This window comes from Coregonus lavaretus (genome assembly GCF_964263955.1).
Source record: "Coregonus lavaretus genome assembly, chromosome: 19".
NCBI classification, from domain to species: Eukaryota; Metazoa; Chordata; class Actinopteri; order Salmoniformes; family Salmonidae; genus Coregonus; species Coregonus lavaretus.
The window spans coordinates 10553445-10569682 of NC_140006.1; positions in this window are offsets into that span (position 1 = coordinate 10553445).

Below are 16238 nucleotides of genomic sequence, written 5' to 3' on the forward strand. Positions count from 1 at the left end.
TAATCCTAGTAAGAATTCCCTGTTTTAGGTCAGTAGGATCACCATTTTATTTTAAGAATGTGAAATGTCAGAATAATAGTAGAGTGATTTATTTCAGCTTTTATTTATTTCATCACATTCCCAGTGGGTCAGAAGTTTACATACATGCAATTAGTATTTGGTATCATTTCGTTTAAATTGTTTAACTTGGGTCAAACATTTCGGGTAGATTCCTCCTGATAGAGCTGGTGTAACTGAGTCAGGTTTGTAGGCCTCCTTGCTCGCATATGCTTTTTCAGTTCTGCCCACAAATGTTGTATAGGATTGAGGTCAAGGCTTTGTGATGGTGATATAGAAATTAAAATATATACAGGTTAAAAGTAATGACTAAATGTTCCACCCTTAAATATAGTTGTGAAATGTTCTTGTTTTAAGTATGATTAGTACTTTCTTAGTAGTGACTAATTATTACACTACGAAACTGCGTGAGATGTGTTAGAATCTACTACCTGGTAATGTGTGAGTGTAGGACCAGTAAGATTATGACATTGTGCTACTATTTAGCAATGTGAGTAAGAGTTAGGCCAGACAACAAAGGACAAGGAGAACTGTCTACAGGCAACTGAGAAACCAAGATAAAGACGCCTCCCAATTTAGGGAGAAGAGAGACTATGATAAGAAAATGTGTGTGTATGTACAGTGGGGAAAAAATTATTTAGTCAGCCACCAATTGTGCAAGTTCTCCCACTTAAAAAGATGAGAGAGGCATGTAATTTTCATCATAGGTACACGTCAACTATGACAGACAAAATGAGAAATTTTTTTCCAGAAAATCACATTGTAGGATTTTTAATGAATTTATTTGCAAATTATGGTGGAAAATAAGTATTTGGTCACCTACAAACAAGCAAGATTTCTGGCTCTCACAGACCTGTAACTTCTTCTTTAAGAGGCTCCTCTGTTCTCCACTCGTTACCTGTATTAATGGCACCTGTTTGAACTTGTTATCAGTATAAAAGACACCTGTCCACAACCTCAAACAGTCACACTCCAAACTCCACTATGGCCAAGACCAAAGAGCTGTCAAAGGACACCAGAAACAAAATTGTAGACCTGCACCAGGCTGGGAAGACTGAATCTGCAATAGGTAAGCAGCTTGGTATGAAGAAATCAACTGTGGGAGCAATTATTAGGAAATGGAAGACATACAGGACCACTGATAATCTCCCTCGATCTGGGGCTCCACGCAAGATCTCACCCCGTGGGGTCAAAATGATCACAAGAACGGTGAGCAAAAATCCCAGAACCACACGGGGGGACCTAGTGAATGACCTGCAGAGAGCTGGGACCAAAGTAACAAAGCCTACCATCAGTACCACACTACGCCGCCAGGGACTCAGATCCTGCAGTGCCAGACGTGTCCCCCTGCTTAAGCCAGTACATGTCCAGGCCCATCTGAAGTTTGCTAGAGTGCATTTGGATGACCCAGAAGAGGATTGGGAGAATGTCATATGGTCAGATGAAACCAAAATATAACTTTTTGGTAAAAACTCAACTCGTCGTGTTTGGAGGACAAAGAATGCTGAGTTGCATCCAAAGAACACCATACCTACTGTGAAGCATGGGGGTGGAAACATCATGCTTTGGGGCTGTTTTTCTGCAAAGGGACCAGGACGACTGATCCCTGTAAAGGAAAGAATGAATGGGGCCATGTATCGTGATATTTTGAGTGAAAACCTCCTTCCATCAGCAAGGGCATTGAAGATGAAACGTGGCTGGGTCTTTCAGCATGACAATGATCCCAAACACACCGCCCGGGCAACGAAGGAGTGGCTTCGTAAGAAGCATTTCAAGGTCTTGGAGTGGCCTAGCCAGTCTCCAGATCTCAACCCCATAGAAAATCTTTGGAGGGAGTTGAAAGTCCGTGTTGCCCAGCGATAGCCCCAAAACATCACTGCTCTAGAGGAGATCTGCATGGAGGAATGGGCCAAAATACCAGCAACAGTGTGTGAAGACTTACAGAAAACGTTTGACCTGTGTCATTGCCAACAAAGGGTATATAACAAAGTATTGAGAAACTTTTGTTATTGACCAAATACTTATTTTCCACCATAATTTGCAAATAAATTCATTAAAAATCCTACAATGTGATTTTCTGTATTTTTTTTTCTCATTTTGTCTGTCATAGTTGACGTGTACCTATGATGAAAATTACAGGCCTCTCTCATCTTTTTAAGTGGGAGAACTTGCACAATTGGTGGCTGACTAAATACTTTTATTCCCCACTGTATGTGTGTATATGTGTGTGTGTATGTGCGTGTGTGTGTGAACTGATGGTCAGGAGAGCAGTGTTAAAGTGGAAAACTACAGCCCGCCTACAGAGGGGTGGGATTATCGTATGACGTGTGCGTATAAAAATATTGTACGGCCATTTTGTGGCAGAATTCTCAATGAATAAAGATCTCTGACTATGACTATTGCAACTGGGAGCTCTGTCCGATTCTTGATCCAAAAGACAACCTTTTGGGAGACGCACAGAGACACTGAAATAGTTTGCTAAATAATTCTCATAACAGCTGGCCACTCCAATACCTTGAATTGTTGTCCTTAAGCCATTTTGACACAACTTTGGAAGTATGCTTGGGGTCATTCTCCATTTGGAAGACCCATTTGCGACCAAGCTTTAACTTCCTGACTGTCTTGAGATGTTGCTTCAATATATCCACATAGTTTTCCTTCCTCATGATGCCATCTATTTTGTGAAGTGCACCAGTCCCTCCTACAGCAAAGCACCCCCACAGCATGATGCTGCCACCCCTGTGCTTCACAGTTGGGATGGTGTTCTTTGGCTTGCAAGCAACCCCCTTTTTCCTCCAAACATAATGATGGTCGTTATGGCCAAACAGTTATATTTTTGTGTCATCAGACCAGAGGACATTTCTCCAAAAAGTATGATCTTTGTCCCCATGTGCAGTTGCAAACCATAGTCTGGCTTTTTTATGGCGGTTTTGGAGCAGTGGCTTCTTCCTTGCTGAGCGGCCTTTCAGGTTATGTCGATATAGGACTCGTTTTACTGTGGATATAGATAATTTTGTACCCGTTTCCTTTGTACCCGTTTCCTTCACAAGGTCCTTTGCTGTTGTTCTGGGATTGATTTGCACTTTTCGCACCAAAGTATGTTCATCTCTAGGAGATAGAATGCGTCTCCTTCCTGAGCGGTATGACGGATGCGTGGTCCCATGGTGTTTATACTTGCGTACTATTGTTTGTACACATGAACGTGGTACCTTCAGGCATTTGGAAATTGCTCCCAAGGGTGAACCAGATTTGTGGAGGTCTACAATTTTGTTTTCTGAGGTCTTGGCTGATTTATTTTGATTTTCCCATGATGTCAAGCAAAGAGGCACTGAGTTTGAAGGTAGGCCTTGAAATACATCCACAGGTACACCTCCAATTGACTCAAATTATGTCAATTAACCTATCAGAAGCTTCTAAAGCCATGACATCATTTTCTGGAATTTTCCAAGCTGTTTAAATGCACAGTCAACTTAGTGTATGTAAACTTCTGACCCACTGGAATTGTGATACAGTGAATTATAAGTGAAATAATCTGTCTGTAAACAATTGTTGGAAAAATTACTTGTGTCATGCACAAAGTAGATGTCCTAACCGACTTGCCAAAATTATAGTTTGTTAACAAGAAATGTGTGGAGTGGTTGAAAAACGAGTTTTAATGACTCCAACCTAAGTGTATATAAACTTCCAACTTCAACTGTAACTCCTGGTAAAAAGACTGAAATGTTGCATTAATTTCCTGTGGATCAGAGAGTAAGCCTTTAGATGGGGATTGAATAGATTCTATAGAAGTACAAGATTCACTTTGTTTCAAGGCTAGAAGCCTGCTTGGTTTGCTCCCATTAAAATAATAGTTCTGTTTCACTCAGCTCTCCTACTTAATAAATCATTCAGTTCCAGTTTAACCACCATCAAATCACTGCTGACATTATTTGAGTAATTCCTTTTCAGGTTCTGTTCAAGTGATTTAAATGTTTTCTACAATAATTTTGATTCTGTGATTCCTGGCTTTATTGAGGTGACGCAAAAGATTATGTAAAATCTCTGATAAATGAAATCAAACTTTATTTGTCACATGCGCCGAATACAACAGGTGTAGACTTTACCGTGAAATGCTTACTTACAAGCCCTTAACCAACAATTCAGTTCAAGAAAGAGTAAAGAAAATATTTACCAAATAAAAACAATAAAAAGTAACACAATAAAATAACAGTAACGAGGCTGTATACAGGGGGTACCGGTACCGAGTCAATATGCAGGGGTACTGGTTAGTCTAGGTAATTTGTACATGTAGGTAGGGGTAAAGTCTCAATGTAAATAGTCTGGGTGGCCATTTAGTCCAGGTGATCAACCCTTTAGCAGCCATCCATGTAAACCTTGGGTCCTCTACAGAGTCCTTGTTTTTTGCTAAGAATTCAACTACTTTGGCTTGAAGAAGGGTCGTATTAAAACGCCAACGTTTTGTTTTATTCACCTTAAAGCTCACATCCACTTGGGTAACCAGGGAATTATGATCTGAAAGAGTCGCAGGCAATATTTGTATTGGCGCCACTCACATACTAAGAGGTTAGAAAAAAATAAATTTGCTCCCGAGTGGCGCAGCAGTCTAAGGCACTGCATCTCAGTGCTAGAAGCGTCACAACAGACCCTGGTTCGTTCCAGGCTGTATCACAATCCGGCCGTGATTGGGAGTCCCATAGGGCGGCGCACAATTGGCCCAGCGTCGTCCGGGTTTGGCCGGGGAAGGCCATCATTGTAAATAAGAATTTGTTCTTAACTGACTTTCCTCGTAAGGAAAAAAATAAGTGATATGCAGTTAAACAGGTATATTCTTTGATGCCCGGATTCTGAACTCGCCACACATCAGAGATATTGAGATGTTCAGTCATTGCATTCAACGCTAATGATAAAGATGGTGATGTAATCAGAAAAGCAAGAATGTTGCCTGTTTTTTTTATGCTTGACATATACAAACTATCATTTATATTGAAAAATAAAGTATGGACACAGTGCTGGCACAGTAATTTTATTTGAGAAGAATGGGCTCATTTTAGAATGCTATATGTGTCACGTTCGTTGAGTAAAGGATCAGACCAAGGTGCAGCGTGGTATGCGTACATGTTTAATAAAGAAGTAAACACTCGACAAAACAACAAAAGCAACGTGAAGTGAAGTTCTAATGGCTACATAAACAAGCCAAACCAGAAACAAGATCCCACAACTAAGGTAGGCAACATGGCTGCCTATGTATGAACCCCAATCAGAGACAACGATCGACAGCTGCCTCTGATTGGGAACCACACCCGGCCAACATAGATATACACATTCTAGATCTACACATAGATATTCACACCCTGACCAAACCAACTAGAGATCTCTATGTCAGGGCGTGGCAATATGTGTGATATGTAGGAGATTTCCTCACACACTTCTGTTTATGCTTTGCATTATGCTATCCACATTATGACTATAATAGCCTACCATTCATGCACAAATGTCCAAACATTTCACAGATCTGGAATTTAATAAGCAACTCATCAATAACCCTATTCTATTCTTTATTTTTTTGTTCTATTTCATTCAACAGTATATTCAAATTTGTATTCTAAGTTATTTTATCCGGTACTGTCCAAAGCATTAGGTCTCTCTTCTCCTCTGCTTAGTATTCCGGTCCAGTCTCCTCATTGATAAAGAACAGCGTCACCTGTCACCTGGGTAGCGCACAGAGGGCCAGCATAGAATCAGTGACGTAGACAGACAGGGAAGAGCCGCCAGAAGTTCTCGCATCGGGTGCTAAGTATAGCACCGCCCCCTCCACCCCGCTTTAACCAGACTGCGTCAGACCATTCCCGGCCCACCTGCATCCCTCCATTCACCCACTCACACCATCCTCTCTTCTCAGCAAGTGCAAATATCCTTTCTCCACCCATTTATTTCATCCCTTGCTCTCCGGCATCTACAGTTGAAGTCGGAAGTTTACATACACTTAGGTTGGAGTCGTTAAAACCCGTTTTACTACCACTCCACAAATTTCTTGTTAACAAACTATAGTTTTGGCAAGTCGGTTAGGACATCTACTTTGTGCATGACACAAGTAATTTTTCCAACAATTGTTTACAGACAGATTATTTCACTTATAATTCACTGTATCACAAATCCAGTGGGTCAGAAGTTTACTTACACTAAGTTGACTGTGCCTTTTAAACAGCTTTGAAAATTCCAGAAAATGATGTCATGGCTTTAGAAGCTTCTGATAGGCTAATTGACATCATTTGAGTCAATTGGAGGTGTACCTGTGGGTGTATTTCAAGGCCTACCTTCAAATTCAGTGCCTCTTTTCTTAACATCATGGGAAAATCAAAATAAATCAGCCAAGACCTCAGAAAAAAAATAGTAGACCTCCAGAAGTCTGGTTCATCCTTGGGAGCAATTTCCAAACGCCTGAAGGTACCACGTTCATCTGAACAAACAATAGTACGCAAGTATAAACACCATGGGACCAAGCAGCCGTCATACCGCTCAGGAAGGAGACACGTTCTGTCTCCTAGAGATGAACGTATTTTGGTGCGAAAAGTGCAAATCAATCCCAGAACAACAGCAAAGGACCTTGTGAAGATGCTGGAGGAAACCGGTACAACAGTATCTATATCCACAGTAAAACGAGTCCTATATCGACATAACATGAAAGGCCGCTCAGCAAGGAAGAAGCCACTGCTCCAAAACCGCCATAAAAAAAGCCAGACTACAGTTTGCAACTGCACATGGGGACAAAGATCGTACTTTTTGGAGAAATGTCCTCTGGTCTGATGAAACAAAATAGAACTGTTTGGCCATAATGACCATCGTTATGTTTGGAGGAAAAAGGGGTAGGCTTGCAAGCCGAAGAACACCATCCCAACCGTGAAGCACGGGGGTGGCAGCATCATGCTGTGGGGGTGCTTTGCTGCAGGAGGGACTGGTGCACTTCACAAAATAGATGGCATTATGAGGAAGGAAAATTATGTGGATATATTGAAGCAACATCTCAAGACATCAGTCAGGAAGTTAAAGCTTGGTCGCAAATGGGTCTTCCAAATGGACAATGACCCCAAGCATACTTCCAAAGTTGTGGCAAAATGGCTTAAGGACAACAAAGTCAAGGTATTGGAGTGGCCATCACAAAGCCCTGACCTCAATCCTATAGAACATTTGTGGGCAGAACTGAAAAAGTGTGCGCGAGCAAGGAGGCCTACAAACCTGACTCAGTTACACCAGCTCTGTCAGGAGGAATGGGCCAACATTCACCCAACTTATTGTGGGAAGCTTGTGGAAGGCTACCTGAAATGTTTGACCCAAGTTAAACAATTTAAAGGCAATGATACCAAATACTAATTGAGTGTATGTAAACTTCTGACCCACTGGGAATGTGATGAAAGGAATAAAAGCTGAAATAAATCATTCTCTCTACTATTATTCTGACATTTCACATTCTGAAAATAAAGTGGTGATCCTAACTGACCTAAGACAGGGAATGTTTACTAGGATTAAATGTCAGGAATTGTGAGAAACTGAATTTAAATGTATTTTGAACTCTATACTTCAACGGTATCATCCTCTCTCCTGCTCTTTTCCTCATAACAAGAGTGATGTTTGGGGATAGGGACAACTGTCTGAGTCTCAACAGAGCAGAGGAGAAAGGGTGTTATTTGTGGTCAGGGTATAATGTTGAATGTTGTTGCAGAGAGATTCACCCCCACCACCACCACAGCCTCAATCGCCCTCCCTGTGGGTCACTTGGATGTTATTCGGGATATTATTATCCTTCAACACCCATTGCTACAACACTTATCTGTATATAACCTGACCAATAGTTTTCTTGAGCTTTGGACCTTATACCGCAGAGAGGTGTGAGAGAAAAAGCATGACACGTTTGTGGTTCAAGTTTGAAAATATTACCTTCACAATACAGGATAATACACACAAAGAAAATGCTAGTCATAGATGCATAACTTATATAAATGTTTGTGGTTCAGGGTACTGTTCATTGAGGTTGAATAAAAAAGCCTTGTTGAGATAAAACGTAGCCAGGAAAGTAGCTGATCATATTTTTGGAGGTTCTATTTCTAGCCTCATGTGTGGTCATATCAGGAGGAGTCCATAGGAATCCATGTCCTCCGTTGAAACCAGCAAGATTCCAGCAAGAACAAACCCAATAGTCCAAATTGGCTTCCTCTCCTCATCTTCCCTGCATCTGTACTAATTTAACAACCCAGGATAGATGAAAGTAGATCCCAACAAGACATTTTCCCCAACATACTGTATTGCTTTCATCCACCCCATGTGTCCAGATTAGTGCAGATTAAGTAAAGGAGATGAGGAGAGGAAGCCAGTTTAGACTGTTGGGATGAACCCCGACCCAAAGGATGTCCTGTTCCCTAGAGCAGAGCATGCAGGCAGGGACACTGCGTTGACGTCAGAAGACATGGAACACACTCCAGATTCCTCCTCTCCTCTCCAAATGTACCCTCTGTCCAGTGATTTTGGGATGAAAGTGCAGATGTACTTTTTTATTTATTTTCTTCAGGATATATTTTTTATCCATTCCTTTTGGGTCAACCATTTTCTACAGGCGAAACAGACGGCATGCCCAAAAATAGAACACACATTCACACCCACATGGGTGATCACACACACACACACACAATCAAAGCATGATTATTTCATGGTATCCGAATGTGTGACTTCTGACTTATGCTGACTTGACAGCCAAACATCCGCAGGAAACTCTGCTGACACTGCAATTTCCCAGAATGCATGACTGATTGATCAACAACAGGAAGTGAGACATGACTGTGTGTGCGAAAGTCGTCCCCCTGAGAGAGGGAGGCGTCTCTTTCCCAATACTCTTACTAAAAAGTCCTTTGCCCTATTGCTTTCTGTCCCGCTTCATATTTCCACAAAAAGCCCTGACATTGAAACATTTCATGTGTAATATGTGAAAATGTGTTTTCCTTTTAGAACATCATGAACATCATGAGCATGGATCTTTGATACTGTGCTGTCATGATTTCCAAAACTAGTGACAAACAATCCCCTCAGACATTTTCGTACCACAGAAATGGTCTAAACTCACTTTTATTTGGGCATGAACTATCCCTTTAAACCCAGTGTGTAGGCAAAACAGTTCTACTCTGGGCAGGCACGTCTACCTGTGCTGAGCACATGCCCCTTTTCCCTCCTACTCGCCAAGTACCCTTTTGGTTGGTATATATACACTGTGTGTGGACACCCCTTAAAATTAGTGAATTCGGCTATTTCAGCCACACCCGTTGCTGACAGGTGTATAAAATTGAGTACACAGCCATGCAATCTCTATAGACAAACATTGGCAGTAGAATGGCCTTATTGAAGAGCTCAGTGACCTTCAACGTGGCACCGTCATAGGATTCCACCTTTCCAACAAGTCAGTTCATCTAATTCCTGCCCTGCTAGAGCTGCCCCGGTCAACTGTATGTGCTGTTATTGTGAAGTGGAAAGTCTAGGAGCAACAACGGCTCAGCCGCGAAGTGGTAGGCCACACAAGCTCATAGAACGGGACCGCCGAGTGCTAAAGCGCATCTCTGACCTCGGTTGCAACACTCACTAACAAGTTCCAAACTGCCTCTAGAAGCAACGTCAGCACAATAACTGTTCGTCGGTAGCTTCATGAAATGGGTTTCCATGGCCGAGCAGCCGCCACAAGCTTAAGATCACCATGCGCAATGCCAAGCATCGGCTGGAGTGGTGTAAAGCTAGTCACCAATGGACTCTGGAGTGATGAATCACGCTTCACCATCTGGCAGTCCACGGTGGTGGCACAGGAATCCTCATCTCTCCCATGTGGACATTCTCTCTTTTTCCCCTGACCCATCTGTCTATCTCCTCATTTGAATTCCATGCTGTCACAGTCACTAGCCCATTCAAGCTTAACATCCTTGTCATTTATCGCCCTCCAGGTTCCCTTGGAGAGTTCATCAATGAGCTTGACGCCTTGATAAGTTCCTTTCCTGAGGATGGCTCACCCCTCAAAGTTCTGGGTGACTTCAACCTCCCTACGTCTACCTTTGACTCATTTCTCTCTGCCTCCTTCTTTCCACTCCTCTCCTCTTTTGACCTCACCCTCTCACCGTCCCCCCCTACTCACAAGGCAGGCAATACGCTTGACCTCATCTTTACTAGATGCTGTTCTTCTACTAATCTCACTGCAACTCCCCTCCATGTCTCCGACCACTACTTTGTATCCTTTTCTCTCTCGCTCTCCTCCAACACTACTCACTCTGCCCCTACTCAGATGGTAATGCGCCGTCGCAACCTTCGCTCTCTCTCTCCCGCTACTCTCTCCTCTTCCATCCTATCATCTCTTCCCTCTGCTCAATCCTTCTCCCTCCAATCTCATGATTCTGCCTCCTCAACCCTCCTCTCCTCCCTTTCTGCATCCTTTGACTCTCTATGTCCCCTATCCTCCCGGCCGGCTCGGTCCTCCCCTCCTGCTCTGTGACTTGATGAGTCATTGCGAGCTCACAGAACAGGGCTCCGGGCAGCCGAGCGGAAATGGAGGAAAACTAGACTCCCTGCGGACCTGGCATATTTTCACTCCCTCCTCTCTACGTTTTCTTCATCTGTTTCTGCTGCTAAAGCCACTTTCTACCACTCTAAATTCCAAGCATCTGCCTCTAACCCTAGGAAGCTCTTTGCCACCTTCTCCTCCCTGCTGAATCCTCCTCCCCCTCCCCCCCTCCTCTCTCTCTGTGGATGACTTCATCAACCATTTTGAAAAGAAGGTTGACGACATCCGATCCTCGTTTGTTAAGTCAAATGACACTGCTTGTCCTGCTCACACTGCCCTACCCTATGCTTTGACTTCTTTCTCCCCTCTCTCTCCAGATAAAATCTTGCGATTTGTGACGGCCGGCCGCCCAACAACCTTCCCGCTTGACCCTATCCCCTCCTCTCTTCTCTAGACCATCTCCGGTGACCTTCTCCCTTACCTCACCTCGCTCATCAACTCATCCTTGACCGCTGGCTATGTCCCTTCCGTCTTCAAGAGAGCGAGAGTTGCACCCCTTCTCAAAAAAACAACACTCGATCCCTCTGATGTCAACAACTACAGACCAGTATCCCTTCTTTCTTTTCTCTCCAAAACTCTTGAGCGTGCCGTCTTTAGCCAACTCTCTTGCTATCTCTCTCAGAATGACCTTCTTGATCCAAACCAGTCAGGTTTCAAGACTGGTCATTCAACTGAGACTGCTACAAGACCATGGTGCTTGCCTATGGAGCTGTGAGGAGAACGGCAACTCCGTACCTTCAGGCTCTGATCAGTCCCTACACCAAAAACGAGGGCATTGCGTTCATCCACCTCTGGCCTGCTGGCCCCCCTACCTCTGCGGAAGCACAGTTCCCGCTCAGCCCAGTCAAAACTGTTCACTCCTCTGTCACCCCAATGGTGGAACAAGCTCCCCCACGACGCCAGGACAGCGGAGTCACTCACCACCTTCCGGAGACACTTGAAACCCCACCTCTTTAAGGAATACCCGGGATAGGATGAAGTAATCCTTCTACCCCCCCTTACCCCACCCCACCACCCCAAAAAATTTTTTTTTAATGTGTAAAGTGGTTATCCCACTGGCTATAAGGTGAATGCACCAATTTGTAAGTCGCTCTGGATAAGAGCGTCTGCTAAATGACGTAAATTTAAATGTAAATGGGCAAATCTGGGTTTGGCGGATGCCAGAAGAACGCTACCTGCCCTAATGGATAGTGCCAACTGTAAAGTTTGGTGGAGGAGGAATAATGGTCTGGGATTGTTTTTTATGGTTCGGGCTAGCCTCCTTAGTTCAAGTGAAGGGAAATCTTAATGCTACACCATACAATTACACTACCAGTCAAAAGTTTGGACACACCTACTCATTCAAGGGTTTTTCTTCATTTTTACATTGTAGAATAATAGTGGAGACATCAAAACTATGAAATAGAACATATAGAATCATGTAGTGAACAAAAAATTGTTAAACAAATCAAAATATATTTTATATTTGAGATTCTTCAAATAGCTACCCTTTGTCTTGATGACAGCTTTGCACACTCTTGAATGAGTTGGTGTGTCCAAACTTTTGACTGGTACTGTACATTCTAGACAATTCTGTGATTCCAACTTTGTGGCAACAGTTTAGGGAAGGCCCTTTCCTGTTTCAGCATGACAATGCCCCTGTGCGCAAAGCGAGGTCCGTACAGAAATGGTTTGTCGAGATCGGTGTGGAAGAACTTGACTGGCCTGCACAAAGCCCTGACCTCAACCCCATCAAACACCTTTGGGATGAATTGGAACTAGGGGCTGTTATGGTGACCTTATTACCGCCACACAGGCGGTCACCAGTCATGATGGCAGTCAAATTCCACGTGACTTCACGGTAATTAGGCTTCTCCAAGCTCTGATGCTGCTGATCGTCATTAGTAGCCAACCAAACTTACTAACTGCCTGGTGCTCAGCATTCTATTGTCCCTCTAATCACTCTGACATCAATGCAAATGTGATCGAAAATCTAATCAAACACTTCATGAGGGCCCATAAGCTCACGCTGCGCAACATTTCTATAGGCTATGCAATTGCATGACAAAACAGAGTGATGGCCTCTATTAAAAAGAGGAGGATCCCATCAGCTTTCTATAGGCTAGGCCTACTATATTTAATTCTCAACTTTCCTAATATTAAGCACATTGCTTCTCTTTACAACAGGATGGCATGAAAATGAACCACAAGAATAGCATCCTCCATTCGCTATTTACAGTGCATTCGGAAAGTATTCAGACCCCTTGACTTTTTCCAAATTTTGTTATGTTACAGCCTTATTCTAAAATTGATTAAATTGTTTTTTTCCTCATCAATCTACACACAATACCCCATAATGACAAAGCAAAAACAGGTTTTTAGACATTTTTGCAAAGGTATGTAAAAATAAGCTGAAATATTACATGTACATACAGTGGGGAAAAAAAGTATTTAGTCAGCCACGAATTGTGCAAGTTCTCCCACTTAAAAAGATGAGAGGCCTGTCATTTTCATCATAGGTACACGTCAACTATTACAGACAAAATGAGGAAAAAAAATCCAGAAAATCACATTGTAGGATTTTTTATGAATGTATTTGCAAATTATGGTGGAAAATAAGTATTTGGTCAATAACAAAAGTTTCTCAATACTTTGTTATATACCCTTTGTTGGCAATGACACAGGTCAAACGTTTTCTGTAAGTCTTCACAAGGTTTTCACACACTGTTGCTGGTATTTTGGCCCATTCCTCCATGCAGATCTCCTCTAGAGCAGTGATGTTTTGGGGCTGTCGCTGGACAACACAGACTTTCAACTCCCTCCAAAGATTTTCTATGGGGTTGAGATCTGGAGACTGGCTAGGCCACTCCAGGACCTTGAAATGCTTCTTACAAAGCCACTCCTTCGTTGCCCGTGCGGTGTGTTTGGGATCATTGTCATGCTGAAAGACCCAGCCACGTTTCATCTTCAATGCCCTTGCTGATGGAAGGAGGTTTTCACTCAAAATCTCACGATACATGGCCCCATTCATTCTTTCCTTTACACGGATCAGTCGTCATGGTCCCTTTGCAGAAAAACAGCCCCAAAGCATGATGTTTCCACCCCCATGCTTCACAGTAGGTATGGTGTTCTTTGGATGCAACTCAGCATTCTTTGTCCTCCAAACACGACAAGTTGAGTTTTTACCAAAAAGTTCTATTTTGGTTTCATCTGACCATATGACATTCTCCCAATCCTCTTCTGGATCATCCAAATGCACTCTAGCAAACTTCAGACGGGCCTGGACATGTACTGGCTTATGCAGGGGGACACGTCTTGCACTGCAGGATTTGAGTCCCTGGCGGTGTAGTGTGTTACTGATGGTAGGCTTTGTTACTTTGGTCCCAGCTCTCTGCAGGTCATTCAGTAGGTCCCCCCGTGTGGTTCTGGGATTTTTGCTCACCGTTCTTGTGATCATTTTGACCCCACAGGGTGAGATCTTGCGTGGAGCCCCAGATCGAGGGAGATTATCAGTGGTCTTGTATGTCTTCCATTTCCTAATAATTGCTCCCACAGTTGATTTCTTCAAACCAAGCTGCTTACCTATTGCAGATTCAGTCTTCCCAGCCTGGTGCAGGTCTACAATTTTGTTTCTGGTGTCCTTTGACAGCTCTTTGGTCTTGGCCATAGTGGAGTTTGGAGTGTGACTGTTTGAGGTTGTGGACAGGTGTCTTTTATACTGATAACAAGTTCAAACAGGTGCCATTAATACAGGTAATGAGTGGAGGACAGAGGAGCATCTTAAAGAAGATGTTACAGGTCTGTGAGAGCCAGAAATCTTGCTTGTTTGTAGGTGACCAAATACTTATTTTCCACCATAATTTGCAAATAAATTCATTAAAAATCCTACAATGTGATTTTCTGTTTTTTCTTTTCTCAATTTGTCTGTCATTGTTGACGTGTACCTATGATGAAAATTACAGACCTCTCATCTTTTTAAGTGGGAGAACTTGCACAATTGGTGGCTGACTAAATACATTTTTTCCCCACTGTAAGTATTCAGACCCTTTACTCAATACTTTGTTGAAGCACTTTTGGCAGCGATTACAGCCTCGAGTCTTCTTGGGTATGACACTACAAGCTTGGCACTCCTGTATTTGGGGAGTTTCTCCCATTCTTCTCTGCAGATCCTCTCAAGCTCTGTCAAGTTGGATGGGGAGCGTCGCTTCACAGCTATTTTCAGGTCTCTCTAGAGATGTTCGATCGGATTCAAGTCCGGGCTCTGGCTGGGCCACTCAAGGACATTCAGAGACTTGTCCTGAAGCCACTCCTGCGTTGCCTTGGCTGTGTGCTTAGGGTCAATGTCCCCAGTCTGAGGTCCTGAGCGCTCTGGAGCAGGTTTTCATCAAGGATCTCTCTGTACTTTGCTCCGTTCATCTTTCTCTCGATCCTGACTAGTCTCCCAGTCCCTGCCGCTGAAAAACATCTCCACAGCATGATGCTGCCACCACCATGTTTCACTGTAGGGATGGTGCCAGGTTTCCTCCAGACGTGACGCTTGGCATTCAGACCAAAATGTTAAATCTTGGTTTCATCAGACCAGAGAATCTTGTTTCTCATGGTCAGAGTCCTTTAGGTGCCTTTTAGCAAACTACAAGCAGGCGGTCATGTGCCTTTTACTGAGGAGTGGCTTCTGTCTGGCAAATCTATCATAAAGGCCTGAGTGGTGGAGTGCTGCAGAGATGGTTGTCCTTCTGGAATGTTCTCCCATCTGGAACTCTGGAGCTCTGTCAGAGTGACCATTGGGTTCTTGGTCACCTCCCTGACCAAGGCCCTTCTCCCCCATTTGGCTGGGCGGAAGAGTCTTGGTGGTTCCAAACTTTTTCCATTGAAGAATGATGGAGGCCACTGTGTTCTTGGGGACCTTCAATGCTGCAGAAATGTTTTGGTACCCTTCCCCTGATTCGTGCCTCGACACAATCCTGTCTCGGAGCTCTACGGACAATTCCTTCGACCTCATGGCTTGGTTTTTGCTCTGACGTGGACTGTCAACTGTGGGACCTTATATAGACAGGTGTGTGCCTTTCCAATTCATGTCCAATCAATTGAATTTACCACAGGTGGACTCCAATCAAGTTGTAGAAACATCTCAAGGATGATCAATGGAAACAGGATGCACCTCAGCTCAATTTCGAGTCTCATAGCAAAGGGTCTGAATACTTATGTAAATAAGGTATTTCCGGGGGGGGTTCTATACATTTGCCAACATTTCTAGAAACCTGTTTTTGTTTTGTAATTATGGGGTATTGTGTGTCGATTGATGAGGAAAAACATTTATTTAATCAATTTTAGAATAAGGCTGTAATGTAGCAAAATGTGGAAAAGGGAAGGGGTCTGAATACTTTCCGAATGCACTGTAAGTGCATAGATGACATGTATTTTTTTATTCTGCCCCTGTTTCGAGACAGGTGCATGATAATGGTCCATTCTAAATCAAAACAAATTTCACACATATATTATCTAGTATATGCAAAGACAAGATTAAATCAAGAATAGTCTGATGGCTGACAATATTAGCATATCACTTGTAAATTATATATTTGCCCCCGGGAAATTCGAGGCATTATTAAGTGTTTGTCAA